The following is a 24,230-nucleotide window of genomic DNA, read 5'->3' on the forward strand; positions in this document are numbered from 1 at the left end:
TAAAGGAACATCTACTTAAAAGTACATACTAGCATTGTCCACACCTGAGACAGCAGCAGACACATCTTCATAAGCACAGACTTAAATACCCTTTTTCATTCCCTACCAATTAACACCTTTAAGTCTCACAAATGCAATGACGCTCAGGGACATCTTAGACAGTGCAGAATAAGCAAAAATGTGAGTTCTATATTAAAATTCTAGAGGTGGGAAGAGTCCAACAAGAATACTAACGGGATGTGACAGTGTTTCCCTATCATTTCTATGATTAGATGTATTCAACAATTTTTAAGAGTTTAATCATATGTATGTGGGGACAGGTATGTGCAGAGGAGTAGGGGTGTCTACAGAGGCCAGAGCATTACATCTCCTGGAGCTGGAGCTACCTAACTAACCAACTTAGCACCTAACTTGGGTGCTGTGAACTGAACCCAGGTCCTCTCCTAATACATGCTCTTAGTCACTGAGCCTTGCCAGTAACCAAAACGGAAGAAAAAAAGAAAAGAAAAAGAAAATGCTTTAACAAGACTTAAATTGTGAATAAAAGTTCCAGAATGAAAGAGAAAAATAGTATAACGATGGGACTGCTTCACAGGTTGATCTAAAAATTAAGGCAATTCAGAAGACAATCTCAACTATTTTGTATGCAACTTGAAAAAATTTTATTTTTAAATTCCTGTGCAGTGGAATTCCTTTTTTTAACCGGAATCAAATTAGCAAGCCTGGCTGCAGTTACTTCCAGCAGCCCAGTGAGATTAACAAGAAAGAAAAGTCCCCAGATGCAAAGCATCTCTGAGAGCGGCGACGCTGAGATGCACACACAAGCTGGTTGTCCATCTGAAGGGAGTCTTCACTGTCTGCAAGGGAATGGAGCTGGGTGGAGAGAAACAGCTGGCAGCGGCCTCTTGTTTGATACCAACAATAAAAACTTTTAAATCCAAACAACATGAAATAAAACGTGAAGGGTCTCATCTCTCACTACAATCTTTTATGTTAAAAAGAAAAAAAATAAAATAAACAACAGGATTAGGAGCAACCAGATTGTTGAGTAGACTTCATTCTCTTGTCATGAGATAGTCCTTCTTCATGACTTTTTATCCATGCTTCTTTTGTGTCTGTCTTCAGAGAAGGTACCTCTAGAAAGATACTTTAAAAGGAGGAGGGGGGATGTATTTCATTACCAAAGAGCAGCTCAGGGTGTATTATTGTGCTGGAATGGGAAGTCTTCTCATGTAAAGGACAGTAAACAGATTCATATTAAGACAAGTGTGGGGCAGCAGCTGAGTGTTTGCTGGGAAGGAGAGTTGTCAGTCTCCACTAGGTCAGAATATCAGAAAACCGGGAAGAGAAATTGAAACCAAACACCTCTAAGGAGCAGATCTACACTGAGTGGATGTTGGACCAACACTAAGAACTGGGCTGCTATTTGCATGCAAGAAATTGTAGTTCTAAGAGAAGACAGGAGAGGAAGAACGCATTCAATTTCAGTTTTGTACGCTCTCTGCATGAATAAGTGTCTCAGTTTAAAATGAACACACACACACACACACACACTATAAAAATAACAGAAGAGAAAGTGTTTCGACTTAAAAATTAAAAGAAAAAATTTGAAATTGCTATGTGAAGGTACATGATGCTATTATTTATTTATTTTCTGTAATAGTTCTGTTTGGATACAAAAGCAATGTTTCCATGAAAGCGTCCACAGAGTCATTTTAAAAAGCTAAAATCTGAGTCCCAACAAAATCACATCTAGGCAGTTTACATCTAGGCAGAACATCGTGGTATAAGCACTTGGGAAGTGGAAGCTGAAGGATCAGAAGTTCAAGGCCATCCTCAGCTACATACTGAGTTTGAAGCCAGTCTAGGCTATATGAGACCCTGTGTGGGAAAAAAAAATCCCCCACAATTTTAATATAAACAAAGCAGACTTTAAAGAAACAGGTAATCTTATATAAGTTGTTTCAAGAATATAGAAAGTGAGATAAAGATATCTAACTCATTTTCTAAAGCTACTATGTAATCTGATATCACCAACCAGAGAAGATGAGAAGAAGAAAGTAAAAACCCCTGCTTGGGGACATCTGCAAATATAGATGCAAAACTCCCCAAATGAAATTTTAATTTACTGGATTAAATATGTGTGTGTGTGTGTGTGTGTGTGTGTGTGTATATATATATATATATATAAGTTACAAGTCATGATCACATAGATGCCCCTCCAAGACTTCAAAAGAAATCTATCGTTGTAATTACCACACTAAGGAATTTTTTAAAAAATCATGCCAGTCTTTCAAGGGGTTTTGTGAATGTGTTTGGAAGAAACTTATCTCCAAACAATGTAAAGGCCTCTACAAATTTATCTTCATAAAACCAGTATGAATTTCAAGGAGAGGGAGTCATAGCTAACCCTTTCAGAACTCTAAAAAGTAACTGGGTTTTTTGCTTATCTCAACTCTTAAAAAATATATATAGATATTTTGCCTATGTATGTGCCTGGTGCCCACAGTGGCCAGAAGAGGTCAGATCTCCAGGAACTGGAGTTAAATATGGTTGCCAGAATCTGTGTGGGTGCTGAGAATCAAACCTGAGTCCTCTGTAAGAGCATCTAGTGCTCTAAACCACTGAGTCAATTCTATAACCCCACTCTCAACTTATAAAATAATTTTCTTAGTGTCTGCCAGTTGCACTAACAGATGGAGCTCATTGAACACTTTCATTGCTGGGCAGTGGTCCCAGATCCTTTAATCCCAGCACTCAGGAATCAGAGACAGGCAGATCTCTATGAGTTCAAGGCCCGCCTGGTCTACAGAGTGAGTTCCAGGATGGCCAGGACTACACAGAGAAACTCTGTCTTGGAAAACAACAACAACAACAAAAACAAACAAACAAAGACTTTAGGCATACATTGTCCTTTGACCATGTATATTTACAATATATTGACATTTCATACTGTTATATTACATATGCAGAAAGCATACAGCACATATATTTACACACACATATATATATATACACAAATACATGTGTGTATATGTCCACACATGTATTTGTGGATATATGTGTGTAAATACCTTAACACCTACACATACACACGTGCATGTCCCAAAAGCATGCTCCATGGCAATGAAACTGACAATGACTGTGGGATCAGGAAACCGTGCAGTACTCCTGAAACACTGAAAACTGATGCCCCATTCTCTTCCCAGCCAGAGAGAGCTGCATCTGCTGTACTTCCAAAGAAAACATCCACAGTGATGTTCTAGTCAGAGGTCCCCTGGGTACTGGGGGCAGGATCCTCCATGAGGCTGCTGTCTGAGCCTGCTGCTTGACTTATGGACTCCTCTAGACTAGAATCTAGAGCAGTGCTCTCACCCTTCCTAATGCTGTGACCCTTTCATACAGTTCCTCACGTTGTGGTGACCCCCGACCATAAAATTACATCATTGTTACATCATAACTGCAATTTTGCTGTAACAAATAGCAATGCAAATATCTGATATACAGGATATCTGGTATGCAACCCCTACCTATGGGTTGTGACCTACTGGTTGAGAACCACCAGTCTAGTGTCTACCTTTGAGTTGAACCCTTGGCCTTACCTGATATTCATTGAGCCTGAGGCTTTAATTGAAATGAAACTTGGCTTCCTGCCCTCACATCAGATGCTACTAATAAACTCCTGTAGCCGCCTGCTTTCTGGCAAGACTATACCATCAGCAACTAGTCAGTTTTCCTAAAGGGAGGCCACTCTGGGATTGTCAATGCCTAAAGCAAGCTAGCAACCTACACTCACTAAAGTTGGCCACTGTTTCTGCGTGTCCACAGAAAGCCTGTTAGAGTGAAATCTAAACTCTTCAGGTTGGCATCAAGGTTGTTCACATGTGGGTTCCAATCTGCCTCCAGCCTCTTCAGTCCACATCTCGTGCCTGTTCTCCACCCAGTCACACCTTTGTATCTCCCTTCTAGCTGGTCCCTCTGTTCAAACCATTCCTCCAAACCCTCTCCCTATCGCATGCTGCACATACCTGGAAACAACCCTCACATCCCATCTATTGCATCTTTGTTTCTTCAGCAGCTTTCCCCAGCTCAGTGGTGGTTTCTCCAGCCTCCTTGCTGTGTACATTATTCATCCTTTGTCATATTGTACTCTGTTTGCAGACCTACCTTCCTCGTGTTTCCAGGTCAGGTGATAGAATAAACTCACCCTAGCATCATTGGTGGCTGGTACACAGTGAATATTCAGCACATTTTCAAAAAAAAAACTGATGAATCCAATGAATAGATCCAACCAGAGAAGCTGCCACACATCAAGTTTAAAGGGATTATATGTACCCTGCGATCTTTGCTGCCAGATAACAATCTCCATTCTCTTTCTGTGCTTGGAGACAAGCTTAGCCTGAGCACCCTCCTGTGACTTCTCTTTCGGCTCACAGGAGGTGATAGAAAGAATGTTTGGGTCTTTCTACTATAACCACAAAGATATCCCCCAATTTATCACTTCCTGGTTTTATATAACACAAAATCAATTAACCATAGAGCCCCAGAGCCAGAATTATCAGAGATCTTTTTGTACTGGACAATGTACCAAGGGGATAACTGGACCCTGAAGAAGTGAAACTCCATCCTCAGGGTTACCACCTTGTGAATTAGTAACACAACTCACCCCAGTCTGTGGCTTACCATCTCACCAAACGTTCTTACAGCGATATAAATGAGTTTTCCCACCCACACACAAGCCGTTCAGACACTGATGTGCTTATACTGTGAGTAACCATCAGTAAACACAAACAGTTTTGGATACTAGTCTACAAAACAGCCGACAACACGATAACCAATACACCCTTGTTGCTCCTGGAACAGAGCTGAGTGGAGTGGTGTGTGGGTCAGTGTCCTCCTGAATCAGTCTCTGTTCTTGAACTTTGTTTTTGTTGTACACATGTATGTATATGATGGTTTCTTCCCTGATTCTTATTAGTGTCATACAAAAAAAAAAAAAAAAAAAAAAAAAAAAAAGGAACTTGAAAATCTGGAGGCTTCTATTGTTGTGCAGACATGTGACTCCTATCTAAATGACATTAAAATTGTTCAGATGGTGAATGATAGAAAACAAGTGTGCTTATACCTATTGCATTACGTAGGGAAACCAATGTAGGCTGCATTGCGTGTCACCAAATGCCCCACATGTGACATACAGAAAGAGTGACATAATCCAAATATTCGACAAAAGCAGCCCACAGTAACAAATGCATCATTTCTGAAGAGGAAGAGAGAGCAGATGGCTCAGCAAACAATTGTAGAACAGCCAGCTTCCCCCTCCAAAACACCTCCAAAACCAAATTGCCTCCCAGTGTCTCATCTTGGGCCCCAGGGAAGCTCAGAGACAGAGCACTCAAGGGTCACATTAGCAGCAATATTGGGAGGAGTCCTCAGTCATGGTGCCCTGGGCTTCAGTCCAAAGAACCTGAGCTCACAGCAAGATTCTTTCTTCCCTTCTATGTTACCTGAAGGAAGCTACAAAATTTCCTTTAGCCACAATACAGAATTAACAGCACTCTGGAATGCAAGATATTAGAACAACACCGTTTAAGTGTTTATAAGTATGAATGTAAAGTCTATTGGTTAAAAATACAAACTAATGGAAATTAATAGAAGCCTACCTAAAGTTCATCACATTTATCACATGTATGGTTGGGAGAGTGCTAGCTATGGCTGGTGGCAGTTTCACAGATCCTTGCTAGCATTCTGTGGGGTTTAGTTGTCTCTGTTGTAAAAGCTGCCATAATTGTACTCTCATCACAAGGTTGGGATGCGCCTATTTCATTCATCCTTCTTCCAAGATTGTTAACAGCTATTGCACATCCGCTGTGAGCCACACACTAGCTAAGTGACAAAAGATCTTATTTGATTTGCTTGCTCCTATTTTAAAAGATTATCCTCCCTTGTTCCTTTTGTTGCTATTACTGAAAGGGCAAGCATAGAGGAAAACAAAATAAATATACCAAGAAAGGCTACAGAGACTATTTTTGTATAACTTGTGCAACATCCTGAGAAATAATGGCGTACATTCATTTTTAAAACCATGATTCTTAAGATGTTGACTGATTTGACCTGCATACTGGACTTATTAAGTAAGAATTCGTTCTGATTCTTATAAATCTGGAACACAAATCCAAGTCTAAAAGTCCCTCACTGTGCCAAGTTGGCTCATCAAGGTGGAAAGAGTAAGATATTGCTTGGCAAGATAAATCGTAATTAATTTCTAATACTGTAAACCAAATTGCTGGAGCAGTGAACATCCAAGACTCAACTGTCCTCAAACTCCACTAGTGATAGAAAATCACCTAAAACAAGCATTAGAAAAGCCATGATCACAGGCTAAGCAATTTCAATAATCCCTTTTGCTAGTTTTAATTCCATATAATACATTTATTTTATTGTTCACTTGCTGTATCATTTGCTAATGATATCAGACTCTCCCAAAAGCTGAGACTAGACCAAAATAGTAAAACACTAATTGGTGGATCAATAAAGTACTCTACCCTATTTTCATAAATAGATATTTTGATGACAATCCTTTACTTTGAGGTAACCAAAATAGATTAACTGGATCTTTAATAGAGGTATATAATAAGAACCACAGGCAGTATGCCCTGAAGAGCATCATTCTTTTATTTAGGTAGATGATAGGAATGGAAGGAAAGTGGTGAAGGAACAATCTGAAGCAGCTGCACCTTGTAGGGCCCATGTTGTGCCCCTCTACATAGTTTAACTCTTTGAAGTTTCATGACAACTCCAGGTACAGTCTTACAGAAGAGGAAGTAATCTTAGAAAATTTAACTTGAAGCCCACTCCACGAAATGGAGCCTATGCCCAACACTGCTTGGATAGCCAGGTACCAGAGTCTGGATAGCCCAAAGACATAGGGTAGAACCAAACACAACAGATAAAAAACATCAATAAAATGATTCCTAATGATATTCTGCCATACCCATAGACCAATGCCTTGTCCACTCATCACCAGAGAGGCTTCCTCTGGCAGCAGATGGGAGCAAGTACAAAGACTCACAGCAAGACATTATGCAGAAAGAGTCTAAATTGGAGGTTTCCATTGGGCCCCTCCCCTGGGAGCTCAGAGAATGGCACAGAAAAGGGGAGGAGAAACAATGTAGAGGTCAGAGAGGATGGAGGACCCCAGGAGAACACTGATTCAACTAAGCAGGGCTCACATAGGCTCACAAAGGCTGAAGCAGCAAGTAATGAGCCTGCATGTGTCTGCAACAAGTCCTCTGGGTTCCGTCTGTTATCTTGGTGTTTTTGTGGGACTCCTAACAATAGGAGCAAATATATCTCTGACTCTCTGGTCTGATCTTGGGACTTTCCTTCTATTGTGTTTCCTTGTCCAGCCTTGATATGAGGTCTTTTGTCTCACCTTAATATTATATCATGGTTTTTCATGTTTGGCCATCATCTCTTGGAGGCCTGCTCTTTTCTGAGTGGAAACAGAAAGGTGTAGGTCCAGGGGAGATAGGAGGTAGTGGGGGGGGGGGTAAGCTGGTCAGGATATATTGTATGAGAAAAGAATCTGTTTTTAATTTTAAAAGAAAGAAAATTCAAAACCAGTCCCAACTCTGCACCCTGTGCCACTGCTTCTCATAGCTTGGAATTGCTCTATTGTGGAAGGGCTGGTACGTGGGCATCTTGAAGGAGTGTCTTGAGAGAAGCTGTGATTCTGGACTGGGTGTTCCACCAAGGTCACTGACCCCTTGATCTATGTGTAGATTCAACCTGACAATTGTGGGGGCAAGAAAGGAATCTTTGAAACATAAAGTTGGGTACTCTGGAGAGAAAAAGTAAAATGTGGGATGGAAAGAACCAGAAAGGAATAAAATCATGAAAGTGAAGTCTATAGTATTAAGAGTGGATGGTCAAATGCTAGGAAGTGTTGTTGTTTGGATGTTGAATGTCCCCAACAGCTCATGTATTAAAGGCTTGGTTCCCACCACTGGAGGTTGGCCTAATGGGAGGTCTCTAGGTCACTGGGACTTTGTGTTCCAAGAGGATTATAGGACCTGGTCTCTGCTTCTCAGTTTGCTTCCATGACTACATGTTTTGCTCCACCACGTACCTCTTCCATGATGTGCTGCTGTGTCTGTGGCAGCACTATTAGAAGGTGTGGCCTTGTTAGAGTAGGTGTGGCCTTTGTTGTAGGAAATTGTCCCTGGGGGTGGGCTTTGAGGTTTCAGATGCTCAAGCTAGGCCCAGTGTTTCCCACGGTCTCTTCCTGCTGCCTGTGGATCTGAGTGTAGAATTCTCAGTTACCTCTTCAGCACCGTGTCTTCCTGCCTGCCGCCATGCTTCTCACTATGATGATAATGGACAAAATTTTAAGCTAACCCCAGTTAAATGTTTCCCATTATAAGAATTGCCATCATCATGATGTCTCTTCACAATGGTAGAAACTCTAAGTAAGACATAGTCTCTTCTATTTTCACAACTTTTTTCTTTTATCAGCTAATTATCTTGGCTACTTCATTGTCTGTGTGTGTATGTTCATATATGTATGTACACATATATATGTACATATATGTGTGTGTATGTATATAAGGAAAGTTAACTAATAGTGCTCAATGCAAAGGAAGTCAAAGGAAATGAACTTAAGATATAGGGTACAATCTCTCTCTTAAGATAAGAATATCACCAAAATGGAATTAGCTACTTTTGAATGATGATACATTTATGATCTTTTATGCAAGTACATAAAAACATGATATAATTCTACCATGACATGATTAACACATTTTTTTAACATTTCCACCTATTTGTCCTAGTCTTCTCAGAATTTTTTCATGCTTGAATTCACAGCATGCTATTTTGTGTGCCTATTTTTGTGTTTAACATTGTCACTATCACCTGCCTGTCTTTATCAATTCTGTGACCAGTTGATCTTGAATGTTGCTTGGACATAGACATTGCTGGCAAGGCAATGCCTTATTCTCTCTCTCTCTCTCTCTCTCTCTCTCTCTCTCTCTCTGTGTGTGTGTGTGTGTGTGTGTGTGTGTGTGTGTGTGTGTTTCCCTAAAACTAAACATTTGCAGACATGTTGCCACAAACAAACATTTGCAGATAGGCTACATGTGTTAACTTTATCACTGTGACAAAATACCTGAGAGCAGACAAGGAAGGGCTTACTTCTGCCCATAGATTTGGAGAGCGAGATTCATGGTCACTGACATTCCTAAATATAAAGGGAAGTGCATGGTAGAGTAAAGAAGGGGGAGGAGAGAGGAGAAACAGAAGTGAATAAGAATTTAGGGATAAGTCATAGCCTTCAAAGTCACTATCCCGGTGACCAACCTTCGTCACTATGTCATACCTTCTAGAGTCTCCATTATCTCTCAGTAACCCATTAAGTTATGAACTCATCAATAAAATCCATTGATAAAGTCAGAACCTTCATGATCTAGTGACATTGCCTCCCAATCCTGTAAAGCCCTACCACTAAACATTGTTAGGTTGGGAACTAAAACTTTAATATGCACTCTTCAGGGAAACATTCCAAATGCAAACCATAACTAGGTTTTGAAACAAATATCTATTGAGTGGAATGTTAACATTAGTGAATTGCCATTTCTTTGAGGCCCTGGACCAATATTTCATCTTCTGGTACTTGTGTCTCATTTCAGAATGCTTCTGGGTAACCCTCACTACACACTATGTTTCAAAGGGGAAAGAATGTCTCATTCCTTCTTTTGATGGTAGCCATTAAAAATAGAGTCTACCATAGCGTTTCTTCTACAGAAAATAATCTTGTTAAAACATGCTATATTTCTAAGATCGTCAAAGGAACAGGGTGTGCCTCATTAAGGTTGGTAATGCTTCTACCACGGCCTCTTAGGTTTAGTCTCTCATATGAAGTCTGATTTTAAAAGTTATAGTTTGTAAATAAAGTTGACTTCAATCAAGGAAGCAGGAAAATGGCTATTGAGTTGATAATTGAGTTTTTACTTGTTTTTAATATTTCAATGCATGGATACAATGTTTATAGATAAAATCAGGGTAATTAGCATTTCCATCTTCTCATTTTTATTTTGAAACCTCCATGCTCCTGTCTTCTAACTTTTCATTAAATATGTAATGGGTTATTGTGAACTGTGGTCACCCAGATGTGCTATAGACTTATTCCTTCTACTGAATGGTATTTCTGCACCCAGTGTTCAATCTCCCTCTAGGATAAGAAGTTTTCTCTATAGCCCCCATTCTTTCCAGCCTCTAGTAAACTATTTTCATATGGGTTATTTTAACTTCCACATATGAGAGAGAACATGTGGCATATGTCATTCTGTGGCTGGCTTATTTTACTTAACACAATTTCCTCCAGTTCCATTCATTTGGCTACAATGTAACAGATTCTTATCTATTCATTATCTCTTCATCCACTGTTGGGCATCTAAGTTGATGCTATGCTTTGGCCTTTGTGAATGGTACTGCAATGAACTTAAGAGTGCAGGTATTCCTTTGATATGATGATTTTGTTTTCTAGGACAAGATGCTCAAAGTTACATAGCTGGATCCTCTATACTGTCCCCCATAGTGGTTATGCTAATTTAAATTCCACCAAGTTCCCACTTATTCACATCTTCCAAGTCAAATTCTTTCTTCTACCTTTACTTACCCCCTTCTTTCTCTCATAACATAATGAAATTGTGTGTGTATGTGTGTGTATGTGTGTGTGTGTGTGTGTGTGTGAATTTGTGTATATGCATATGAATCTAGCTAGATAGCTCTATACATTTCAGTATTGCAAGAGTAGCCATTATCAATACATAAATCAGAAACTATAATTGGATCTCAGTCTTTCTTTGTATTCCCAACAAGTCATCAAAATAGAAACATTTTAATCATAGTAAGTAAAATGTTGAGAACAAGGAAGATAATATCATGGTCTTATTTGCTGTGTAATCCCAGGAAACACTGTCATTATTTCTAAAGCATAAAAACACGAAGAGAAAGTTAAAAAGAGAGAAACATCCACAGGGAAGTATCCAAGAAGGTGATGAGTTTCAAACATAAAAGCAATCATTAAGGGATCTGATTTTCATGCCAAAGATGAATTAAAATCACAGAGCCTTGTTAAGTCATAGAAAGCCATTGAATTTTCTCTGAGGGAGCTGGAAAATGGGGTTTGGGAATAAAATGCCATGATATGACCTGCTTTCAGAAAGCCATGTTGATTAAAACAGAATGCAAGCAGAAGGCAAAAATGAAGGGACAACTAGGAGGGTGTTAACAAAAATCCAGTGTCCTGGAGGCTAAAGAGATGGTCCAGCAGTTAACAGCATGTTCCGAACTTACAAAAGACCTGAGTTTCATTCTCGCATCTACATCAGGCAACTTACAACTGCCTATCATCCTAGTTCCAGTGGGATCCAATGCCTACTGACCTTCTCAGAACTTATGTTCACATACAACTCCCCACCACACACACACACACACACACACACAGAGAGAGAGAGAGAGAGAGAGAGAGAGAGAGAGAGAGAGAGAGAGAGAGAGAGAGTCTGTTTTAATCCAGAGATTGGCATTCTAAAGAACTACTACTGGAGCAGTAGTAGTAGATGGCGGGTAGTAGATGGACTGATTCAGAGCACAGAAAAAGGCCAGCCATTAGAGGTGTGTGTGTGGGTGTGGGTGTGTGTGTGTGTGTAAAGCCACTTGAAAGGACAATGAAGAGACCTTCCAGATAAAAGTCATGTCCAACAATGACTCCATGATCTTTCCTTAGTATACCACATGCCCTCAGACAAAATAACTCCAAGACTATGTTTATATTACTTATAAAAGCATAGTTCATGTCCACTATATACAATTAGAAATTAGAGACATAAGTAAGCAAAATTAAAAGAAACAAAAACAGTTTCAACATTCAAGGGTAATCAGTAAATCACTATCATATATATTATATATACATTGACATATACATGTATTTACATATACACATTTTTTTTCTCATAACTAAACAAGACTTCTATCTTTACAGTATTTGTGCTGGGTAGTGTTTTCTCACTTTAACACAAGCAAGTGTCATATGGGAAAAGGGAACCTCAGTTGAGAAGATGTTCCTAACAAATTGGCCTGTGGTCAAGCCTGTGGGGCATTTTCTTGATCAATGATTGACATAGATTGGTCCAGCTCACTCAAGGCAGTGCTGCCCCTGTAAAAGTGGCTCACAATGGTATAAGAAGTCAGGCTAAGCAAGTCAGTAAGCAGCATCCTCCATGGCCTCTGCTTCAGTTCCTGCATTGAGTTCCTACCCTGAATTTCCTCAGTGATGCTATTGACCTAAGAGTTGTAAGAAGAAATAAACTCTTTCTTCCCCAAGTTGCTTTGGTCATAGTATTTATTATGGCAATAGAAACCCTAAGATAGTATTTTGTAATCTTCTTTTAAAATATAATATGTAAGGAATATATCATTCTATCAATTTGTATCAGAATCTGAAATTCCTTATAACAAACACCCTGTTAGTAATGAATAATATAAGCACAATAGAAACTAATAGGATCACAGAGGGTTAGGATTTAAATGATGAGATTGTCTTCTTCCAGGGCCTCTCACTTATCTCTTAGGGATCTGTTGTGAACTATCTCTCATTACAATGCTCACAATGCTCTCCTGGTTTCAATACCTTCTCTCCATGACCCTAACCAGCTCCATCCCACATCAATGGACAAGAACCCAATCAGAAGAGGACATCAGAAAAACATCCATTATGCTAATTGAGCCTCAGGGATCCTACTTTACTTGTGTAATACCACAGCCATGATTCATTCCCTGAGCTCCTCAAAGTTTCCAAGTGACCCTGAGCTTTCTCTGTTATCTAAGCATCATGTCTTCAGACATGACACCCACAGAGCCAGTCAACAACAAATATTTATTGAGTATCTCTTTTGAGCCAGGCACCATGCTTGAAATTTGGGATAAACCAATGGAGAATAAAGTAACTCTCTTTGTCTTTGGGGGGGGGGGCGCTTTTATTTCTATTGAAGAAAATAGACAACAAAAACTAATCAACTTAATTAAATGGTTATGAGCATTGTAGAGAGAAGGAAGTAGAAGGGTAAGTAACACCATGAAGAAGGAAGGGGATTGTGACTTACAATATGATCAGAAAAGTCCTCAACATAAAAGGGTGACTGCAGTAAGGAAGTAAGAAGAAAAGAGGAGGAAATGAATAGGAGGGCAGGAGCATTCCAGGCAGTGGCCCTGAGGCAGAAACATACTTCTCAGTAGAGAATGAAGGCCAGTGTGCCTGGAATGGGAAGCTGGGAAGCAGTAGATGATGTCAGAAAGTCATCTAAAAGCAAGGCCACAGGACTTTGCATCATTTTGTCTGAGGGATGTGGAACCCATCTGTGTTACTGAGAGCAACAGCATGCACATGACTGGGATTTGGGAGGATAACTTCAGAGAGCAAAAATAGAAGCACGAAGTAAACCAGGAGCCTGGAAGAATTCAGAAGACTGTGACTCGGTCTCAGATAGCAGCTGTGTGGATGGCATGAAGTGATCAGACTGTGCATCAAGTTTGAAGATGCTGAGTCTGGCATGGTAACATGGGGGTGGGGGGAGGGGTGTAAGAGAAAGAGATTCAAGGATATCATCAAACTGAAAGAACAGGGCATCAACAAAGGATGAAAGACCCAGCCTGTAAACCAAGCCACATGCACCCTAGTGAGCCTTTATATGACTCCAAGAATTCTAACAAGTCTTTTATAATGAAATACAAGACTACATATACTGTGGTGACTAATTAAGAACAGAAAAATATGACTAAGTTTCTAGAAATTAAATGTATAATTTAAGAAAGTATCCAATGATAATAACAGCATGAGTAAGCCAATGGCATGGCTTTTTAAGAAAGGGAGATATGTAGACCTCCAAAGATATGAAACAGGTGTGTAGACTTCCTAAGAGTTAAGAAAAAGTATGCTGTGAAACTGATGAGTGCCAGGAGCACAAGCATAAAGACCTGAGTTCAAATCCCCAGCACATATGCAAAAGTTGAGCATACTATGACTCCAGAGCTAAGAAGGCAGAGACAAGTAGATCCTGGTGACTTTCTGGCAGCAATCTAATGGAAATGATGAGCTTCAGGTTCGGTAGGAGACTCTTGTCAAAAATTGAGTTTGAGGTTGGTCCTGCTTGGCCCGATGCTCCAGGTGAGCATTGGGTCAGAGTGTGGGTCCAACAACCCCTCCACCTCTGTGGAACTTCCTGGGTCTGCTCTGGAGCACACTGGACCCGCCTATCCATGAGGGACCACCCTGAGGCAGCACTTGCCTGATCATTGGACCCCCATTGCCTGCATGCTGCCAGAGGTGAGTCTGGGACCAGTTTGGGCTGAATTCCCCCCCCCACACATCCTTCCCTGGAAACTCCCTGGGTTACCACTGCATCTCACTCCCCCTTATAGCCTGGCCCTGGATAGTACAGTCCTGGTACTCTGATCCATACACCACCCAGAACCTACGTTTCTCTCGTCCTTTGTCCTACTGAGCCAGCTGCTCCGGGTGAACATTGGGCCAGAGTGCTAGTCAAACAACCCCTACACCTCTGTGGAAATTCCTGGGTCTTCTCTAAGCACACTGGACCTACCTAAGCTCAAAGAACCACCCTGAGGCTGCACTCATCTGATCTTTGAACCCCCATTGCCTGCCCTCTGCAGGAGGAGAGACCTACAAGGAAGCTTGGATCATCCAGAGTTACAGACATTGAACTCCTGACCCACCTACGGCCACCAGGAAAGTAGGATAGAGAGAGAGAGAGACTCCACCTGCATGCACTGGAAGAAGCGATGGGAAGCAGCAATACAAGAAAACACCCAACAATAGAAAGACAAGCATGACACCACCAGAATCTAGGAACTCTACACCAACGAGTGTAGTTCTACCTGAACACACCAAAGAAGATGAAGCAGAATAGAACGATTAAAAAAAAATCTTCATAAAAATGATAGAAGCCCTCAAAGATGATATGAGAAAATCCCTTAAAGAAATGAAAAAAAAAACACAAAAAATTGGAAGAAATAGAGGAAAAGACAAAGCAAAGAATGCAAGACATGAAGAAATCACTTAAAGAAACTAAGGAAAGCCAAGAAAAAACAATCAAACAATTAAGGAAACAATTCAAACAGTTCAAGACCTGAAAACTGAAATAGAGACAATAAAGAAAAAACAAACTGCTGGAAATAGAAAAACTGGGTAAATGATCAGGAACTACAGATGTAAGCATAACCAACAGAATACAAGAGATCGAAGAAAAAAAATCATAGGTGCTGAAGATAAACTAGAGGAAATAGATTCATTGACCAAAGAAAATCTTAAATCCAAAAGAAAGAATATTAAGAGCAGTGAAAGAAAAAGGCCAGGTAACATATAAAGACAGACCTATCAAAATTACACCTGACTTCTCCACGGAAATTCTCAAAGCCAGATGTTCTACAAATACTAAGAGTCCAAGGATGCCAGCCCAGGCTACTATACCCAGCAAAACTCTCAATCACTATAGACAGAGAAAACAAGATATTCAATGACAAAGCCAGCTTTTCACAACACATATCCACAAATCAAGCCATACAGAAAGTTCTAGAAGGAAAAATCCAACCCAAGGAAGTTAACTACACTCACAAAAACATAGGAAATAGATAATCCCACTTCACCAGAACACAAAAGAAAAAGCAGAGCAAATATACTCACAACAACACCAACAACAACAAATCTAAAACAAACGGGAAATAACAATTAATGGTCCTTACTTTCCCTCAACATTAATGGCCTTAACTTGCCTATACAAAAAAGACACAGACTAACAGGATGGATACAAAGACAGAATCCATCCTTCTACTGCATACAAGGAACACATCTAAGCTTCAAAGACAGACATTACCTCAGGGTAAAGGGTTGGAAAAAGATCTTCCAATCAAATGGACCCAAGAAGCAAGCAGGTGTAACTATCCTAATATCTAACAAGTTAGACTTCAAACCAAAATCAATCAAAGCAAATGAAGAAGATCATTTCATATTCATCACAGGAGAAATCCATCAAAACAAAGTCTCAATTTTGAACATTTATGCTCCAAATACAAAGGCACCCACATTCGTGAAAGAGATGCTACTAAAACTCAAAACACACATAAAACCTCACACACTTATAATGGGACACTTCAACACCCCACTATAACCACTAGACAGGACCACCAGTCAGAAACTTAACAAAGAAACAAAAGAACTAAAAGAAATTATGTCCCAATTGGGTTTAACACACATTTACAAAACATTCCATCCAAACACAAAAGAATATACCTTCTCCTCAACTCCACATGGAACCTTCTCTAAAATCGACCATATACTAGGCAACATAACAAACCTCAACAGATACCAAAAAAAAAAAAAAAATTGGAATAGCCTCCTGTATCTTGTCAGACCACCATGCTTTAAAGTTGGAATTCAACAACACAAATTTCAGAAACCCTACAAACTCATGGAAATTGAGCAATGTACAATTGCACCATTCCTGAGTCAAGGAATAAATAAAAAAAGAAATTAAAGATTGCCTAGAATTCAATGAGAATGAAGACACAACGTACCCGAACTTATGGGACACTGTGAAAGCAGTGCTATGAGGAAAGTTTATTGCACTAAGTGCCCATATGAAGAAAATGGAGGGTAATTACATTAGAGAATTAACAGCACAACTGAAAGCCATAGAACAAAAAGAAGCAAACTCACCCTGGAGGAGTAGATGTCAGGAAATAATCAATTTGAGGGCTGAAATCAATAAAGTAGAAACTAGGAAAAAATACAAAACATCAATGTAACAAAGAGTTGGGTTTTGTTTTGTTTTGTTTTGTTTTTGAGAAAATCAACAAGATGGACAAACTTTTATCCAAACTAAACAAAAAGCAGAGAGAGAACATGCAAATCAACAAAATCAGAAATGAAAAGAGGGACATAACAATGCACACTGAGGAAATCCAGAGATTTCAGATCATACTTTGAAAACCTGTTTTCCACAAAATTCTAAAGTTCAAAGGAAATGAACAAATTTCTGGATAACTATCACTTACCAAAATTAAATCAAGAACAGATAAGCAACTTAAATAGACCTATAGCCCCTAATGAAATAGAAGCAGTCATCAAAAGCCTCCAAACCAAAAAAAGCCCAGGGCCAGATAGCTTCATTGCAGAATTCTACCAGAAATTTAAAGAAAAGCTAATACCAATACTCCTCAAATTTTCGACACAATAGAAGCAGAAGGTTCATTACTAAACTCTTTTTACCAGGCCACAATTACCTTGGTACCCAAGCCACACAAAGATACAACTAAGAAAGAGAACTACAGACTAATATCCCTCAAGAATATTGATGCTAAAATACTGGCAAATTGAATCCAAGAAAACATCAGGGAAATCATCCACCATGACCAAGTAGGCTTCATCCCAGGGATGTAGGGATGGTTCAACATATGAAAATCTATCAATGTGATACACCACATAAACAAACTGAAAAAAACAAAAACCACATGATCATCTCACTAAATGCTGAAAAAGCCTTTGGCAAAATCCAACACCCTTTCATGATAAAGGTCTTGGAGAGATCGGGAATAACAGGAACATACATAAACATAATGAAAGCAATATAGAGCAAACCAACAGCCAACATCAAACTAAATGGAGAGAAATTCAATGTGATTCCTTTAAAATCAGGAACAAGAAAAGGTTTGTCCACTCTCTCCATATCTCTTCAATATTGTACTTGAAGTTCTAGCTAAGGCAATAGGAAAACAAAAGGAGATCAAAGGAATACAAATTAGAAAGGAAGAAATCAAACTTTCACTATTTGCAGATGATAGGATAGTTTACATAAGTGGCCCAAAAAACTCTACCAGGGAACTCCAACAGCTGATAAACACCTTCATCACAGTGGCAGGATACAAGACTAACTTAAAAAAAATCAGCAGACTATATACAAATGATAAAGAGGCAGAGAAAGAAATCAGAGAAACATCACCCTTTACAATAGCCACAAACAACATAAAATATCTTGAGGTAATGCTAACCAAACAAGTGAAAGACCTGTATAGCAAGAACTTTGAGTCTTTAAAGAAAGAAATTAAAGAAGATACCAGAAAATGGAAAGATCTCCCATGCTCTTGGACCGAGAGGATCAACACAGTAAAAGTGGCAATTCTGCCAAAAGCAATCTACAGATTCAATGCAATCCCCGTCAAAATCCCAGTACATTTCTTCACAGACCTCGAAAGAACAATACCTAACTTTATGTGGAAAAACAAAAGACTCAGGATAGCCCAAACAACCCTTTAGAATAAAGGAACTTCAGGAGGCATCACCATCCCCGACATTAAGCTCTACTATAGTCCTAAAAACAGCTTGGTATTGGCACAAAAATATATAGGTAGACCAATGAAATCAAATTGAAAACACTGATATTAAACCACACACCTAATCACTGATTTTTGACAAAGCAGCTAAAATTATACAATGGAAAAAAGAAAGCATCTTCAAAAAAATGGTGCTGGTGTAACTGGACGATGGTTTCTGGAAGACTGCAAATAGACCCATGTCTATCGCCATACACAAATCTTAAGTCTAAATGGATCAAAGACCTCAACATAAACACTGTACCTCATAGAAGAGAAAGTGGGAAGTACTCTTGAACAAATTGGTACAGGAGACATCAGTAGCACAGACATTGGGATCGTCAATTAATAAATGGGACCTCCTGAAACTTAGAAGCTTCTGTAAGACAAAGGACACAATCAACAAGACAAAACTGCAGCCCGCAGAATGGGAAAAGATCTTCACCAGCCTCACATCTGACAGAGGGCTGATCTCCAAAATATACAAAGAATTCAAGAAGCTACTCACCAAAACACCTAATAATCTAATTAAAAAGTGGGATACAGAACATCCTTAGACATCAGGGAAATACAAATCAAAACAACTCTGACATACCATCTTACTCCTGTCAGAATGGTTAAAATCAAAAATACCACTGACAGTTTATGCTTAAGAGGATGTGGAGAAAGTGGAACACTCTTCCACTGCTGGTAGGAGTGCAAACTTGTACAGCCACTTTGGTAATCAGTATGGTGGTCCCTCAGGAAAATGGGAATCAGTCTACCACAAAATCCATCAATTCTACTCTTAGGCATATACGCAAAAGTTGCACATTCATGAAACAAAGACATCTGTTCAACTATGTTCATAGCAGCATTATTTGTAGTAGCCAGACCTGGAAACAACCTAGATGCCCCTCAACTGAAGAATGGATAAAGAAAATGTGGTAAATTTACACAGTGGAGTACTACTCAGCAGAAAAAATAATGGAATCTTGAAATTCTCAGGCAAATGGATGAAACTAGAAGAAACCATCCTGAGTTAGGTAACCCAGTCACAAAAAGACAAACCTAGTATGTACTCACTCATATATGGATTCTGGACATAGAACAAAGGATTACCAGCCTACAATCCACACCACTAGAAAAGCTGGGAAACAAGGAGGACCCAAAGAGAGACATACATGGTCCCCTGGAGAAGGGGAAAGGGACAAGATCTCCAGAGCAAATTGGGAGCATGGGGGAGGGGAGAGGGAGTTAGGAGAAAGAGAAGAGGAGAAGAGGAGGGGAGAGGTAGCCATGAAGGAGCAGGAAGATTGAGTCAGGGAAAGAATGGAGGAGAGCCATTATAGGTTTAAACAGAAATCTGGCACTAGGGAAATGCCCAGAGACCTACAAGGATGACCCCAACTAATAATCTAAGCAATAGTAGAAAGGCTACCTTAAATGCCCTTCCCTGATAATGAAATTGATGACTACCTTATATGTCATCCTAGAGCCTTCATCCAGTAGTTGATGGAAGCAGAGGCAGAGACACCCACAGCTAAACACTGAGCAGAACTCCTGAAATCCAGTTGGAGAGAGGGAGAAGTGATGAGCAAAGAGATCAAGACCAGGCTGGAGAAACCCACAGAAACTGCTGACATGAACAAGGGGGAGCTCATGAACTCCAGTCTGATAGTTGGGAAACTAGCATAGGACCGACCCAAAACCCGTGAATGGGGGTCTCAGTTAGAAGTCCTGGGCAGTCTAAGGGACCTCTGATAGTGGAACCAGGATGCACACAAGGAGTTTGGGTGCACATTCCCCATGGAGGGATACTCCCTTAGCCTAGAGACACGGGGGTGGGCTAGGCTGTACCCCAAATGACTTGACAGATTTTGATGATCTCTCATGGATGGCCTCACCCTCCCTGGAGAGTGGATTAAGATGAGATTGGGGGGTTCTTTGGGGGAATTGGAAGGAGAGGGAACTGGGATCGATATGTAAAATAAGAAAAAAAATTGAATAAACATTATATCTCACCTATGTAATGCAAACGCTGGTAGAACCAGTGTGGGCAATCTTCCCTAATGTTCTTCCTCCTTCTGATAGCTAAGTACCCCACTCGTCCCTATTCCAGCTTGGACATTGGATCTCAGAATTCTTCCTCATTCAAACCCCAGTAGTATGAAGAAAGAAACTGGAAACAAAGTAAAGAGGGTTGATTTGTTGTAGTCCCTCCTCATCTACAGACCTCTTCAGAAAATTTAGCCCCACACTGAAGCCTCTCCTTGTTCAGCCTTTGAAAATTCTCAGAGATTGCATTCAAAAATGAAAACACAGTAGAACCTGAATAAAGGTCTCACCTGAGACTCCCAGTGACCCTAAGAAGAAAGAGCACATGCGCGCGCGCACACACACACACACACACACACACACACACACACACAAACACACACACATACACACCATGTGCACTTACAAAACTGAGCAAAATCCTCATTTTTAAATGTGATGTCTCGCTTCTCTAAAAAACAACAGTGCTTACTGAGATAAATGAAAGAAGCTCATTGTTTAAACTCTGTGTGACTAATTCTAATAAAACAGCTGCAAGGAATCCTGGGTAATCACACACACAGTAACACAGGAACACTGCAGTGCTATACCTACCGTAATTTAGCTCCCCTTCCCTGTGTAGTCACTCCGAGTGGCAACTGTGATCTGAGGCCTTGCACATTGAAGACCATTAGGGAAAGCAGTGTGATTCAGCATCTTTCTGCTTGTTATTTTCACTTAGTCATTTGGGGCAGGTCTTCTGAGACACTAACAATAGTCTGAGACTCCATTGATTTTCTTCCTTAAATAACTTGTGGATTTTAACCATTGAATTTCTGCCATTTCAAAAATGCACAAACTCTTAAGCGTCAAAAGAGAGCTCAGAGGTGACCTAGGACACCCATTCATCTCCACTCAAGTGTCCTCTGCGCTATCCCTCCTGTCCCTCCAGACCCTCCTTGAGCTCTTTCAGCCTATGTTAAGAAGCACGCCACTAATGAAAAAGGCTATTGTGCTTTGTCAAATAGTCTATTCATTAGAATATCTTTATCCCTGACACATCCCTATATAATTAATCACTCAGCTTTTCACCTATCCCTGGTTTATCCAGAAGGGCTCACAGTTTCTTCAAATCTCCTTTACCCTCAGCATCCTAGACACCATCCTTGGAATGAGTATCTCTTTCAAATATGCCCCAATAATTCACCACACAGCTCTAGATAGGACCCAGCCAGAGTAGAGTAAGACAGTGCAATGCTGGATGTGCAACCTGAGCTCCTAGAAACTCTACTACTACTGTCCCATCTGGATGTGCAGACATGAGGACTAGAGGAGTCCTTTTCAAACAACCTCACTTGCTGTCTGGGGCATCCCAGGTTAGTTAGCACATCAACTCTGTAACCAAGGATAAGTCATCAAATTAACTCTTCATGGTAAAAATCTTCCCCTGACCAGCAGAGTTGCATATTTTTATATCAGTTGCAATATTTTTGATCCCCAATTGCCCATACGATTGCTTCACCCCATAATGCTTTGGTCCAAGCTCTTGTAGCTCATTATTGCACTTCACACAGGATACACTGAACAGATGGTGCACTACATGACACGTGTCCTCATCACGGGGACCCAGAAGAAAAATCTCTCTGCCTTGGTACTGTTTTTCTTCTTAGAGACAATTTTATTTATAATGTTTTCTCTTTGCTTATACTGTCAGGAGCCCACAGGAAAATTTGCAACCCACCAGATGATGGAATAACAGTACATTGTGGCATATGTTTTACAGACCATCCCCATACTTGGAGTTTCATTTTCTTTTTCCTAGCCTTAATTTCCCTTTACCTTAGCCTCATCTTTCTCTTGTGTCTTATCTTACTGAAATTTATGCGCTATTATTTTTATGCACCAAATATCTTTCAAAAGGAAAGAAAAAAAACGGAAGATGAGTGGGAGGGGTTGGAGAGATGGCTAAGCAGTAAAGATCCTGTCCTGCTTTTACAGATAACTGAGTTAGATTCCCAGCTTGTGGGAATTTGAATAAAGGCTGCCTCTCATATGCTTGGGTATTTGAATACTGGTCTCTGGTTGATGGGGATGTTTGGAAAAGTTTAGGAGGTATAGTCTTGCTAAAGGTAATATGTCACTAGGAAAAGATTTTAAGACTTCATTATCTTACTATGAGTCCAGTTTGCTCTTTTCCTTCTTGTTTTGGAATTGTAAACCCAAGAAAATGCTTCTGTAAGTTCTGTTTTGTCATGATGTTTTATCACAGAACAAAAAAGTAACAAGTGCACAGAACACATCAGGGTGCTCACACCACTTTCGGGAGGCCCAACACCAGCCAGCCTCCATGGGTACCTACACTACTGTAGGTACACACAGAGACACATAATTAACAATAAAAGCAAATAGAAGAGAGAAGTAATCTAGACCACATTTTCTAAGATGTTATCCACAAAGGTCATGTAAAAATTTTTGGCACATGCTTTGCTATGTCAAACATGCTGTGTCTTTAGACACAGGACTTAGAAAATTTTAAAGAAAAAGGAATTTCCATAGTCTTAGCAAAACCACACCAGTTCTAAATTACCACTGTTTTTTGAGTGTTCCCAATTTGTAAGCAGAACTGAACTTGTAGAATTGTCAAGGAAGCTCTTCTAAAATTTGGAATTAGGGTGGATACTTATTCTGAACTTCCTTTAAAAGTTTGGAGTCCTGGCTTATTCTAATGGTCTGGAATTCCTATGACATCCATGCCTCCATTATCAGATATCACAGACAATAATCAATTATTGGCTATCACTTTCTTCAATACTCTAGGGCAATTAATAAATACAGCAAACTTTATGTTTAAGCCTAAGAATTAGGCATCATTCTTTTGAAGATAAGGCTTAAAGTATGTAACAAGCTGTTAAGCTGATTATTAATTAGTATTTTATAGAAATAATTGTAGCTCAAAATTTAAGCCCCAGGGAAGAGAAGTGAGATCAGAGAAATGAAATTTACTGTGTACTCACTTTGCACAGACATCATCTTACTGCCAGACTGTGAGCCTTACCACATTCAAACTTTACTGTGAGCCAAGTTAGCATGCACCTTATAGATGAGGAAACAGAGTTTCAGGGATTGTGATCTTAATAGGGTAAGGAAACAAATTGCAAATAAATATACTCTTAAATCCAAAGACCATACTCCCTTTCCCCAAATCAGATATGTGAATTGAGGAGGGATAACATAATACAGTCATTCACAGTTCTATATGATTGCAAAATGGCAGTCATGACATTTATGTAGACTGCAGTAATTTTGGTCTTTCAACACAAAAACAAATCTTGAAACTAAGAAAATCTGCACCAAGAATTGAGTGTCACTATCTGCTCTTGGAATCACCAACCTACTTCATTAAAGGATGATGGGCATTGAAGAACCTCCATGTGGAGCTTACTTTAATTGTGCTAAAGCTAGCCATTTGGGCAAGAAACTGTCATTGCCTCAACTGCTGACAGTATACAGTCCACACTGGATATGCAGGACACAAAAGAGGGCCACTGCCAAAATTTGCCAAGACAAGGTAGGATAGTCCTTCAAAATTCCTGCTTCATAGAAAAGTCTGGCAGATATTCTAGTCCTGTAAGCCAAAGATGAATGCCCCAGTGTTGCAGAGGAACCTTGGGTGACTGTTCAGTTAGCCAGATGTCTCTGTTGTTTCAATAGTTTTAGAAGTAGCTTACACTGCACTTTCTGTTTACTCAGGTAATAGTATATCCCTTTGAAGT

This window comes from Phodopus roborovskii, unplaced genomic scaffold, assembly GCF_943737965.1.
Source record: "Phodopus roborovskii unplaced genomic scaffold, PHOROB, whole genome shotgun sequence".
NCBI classification, from domain to species: Eukaryota; Metazoa; Chordata; class Mammalia; order Rodentia; family Cricetidae; genus Phodopus; species Phodopus roborovskii.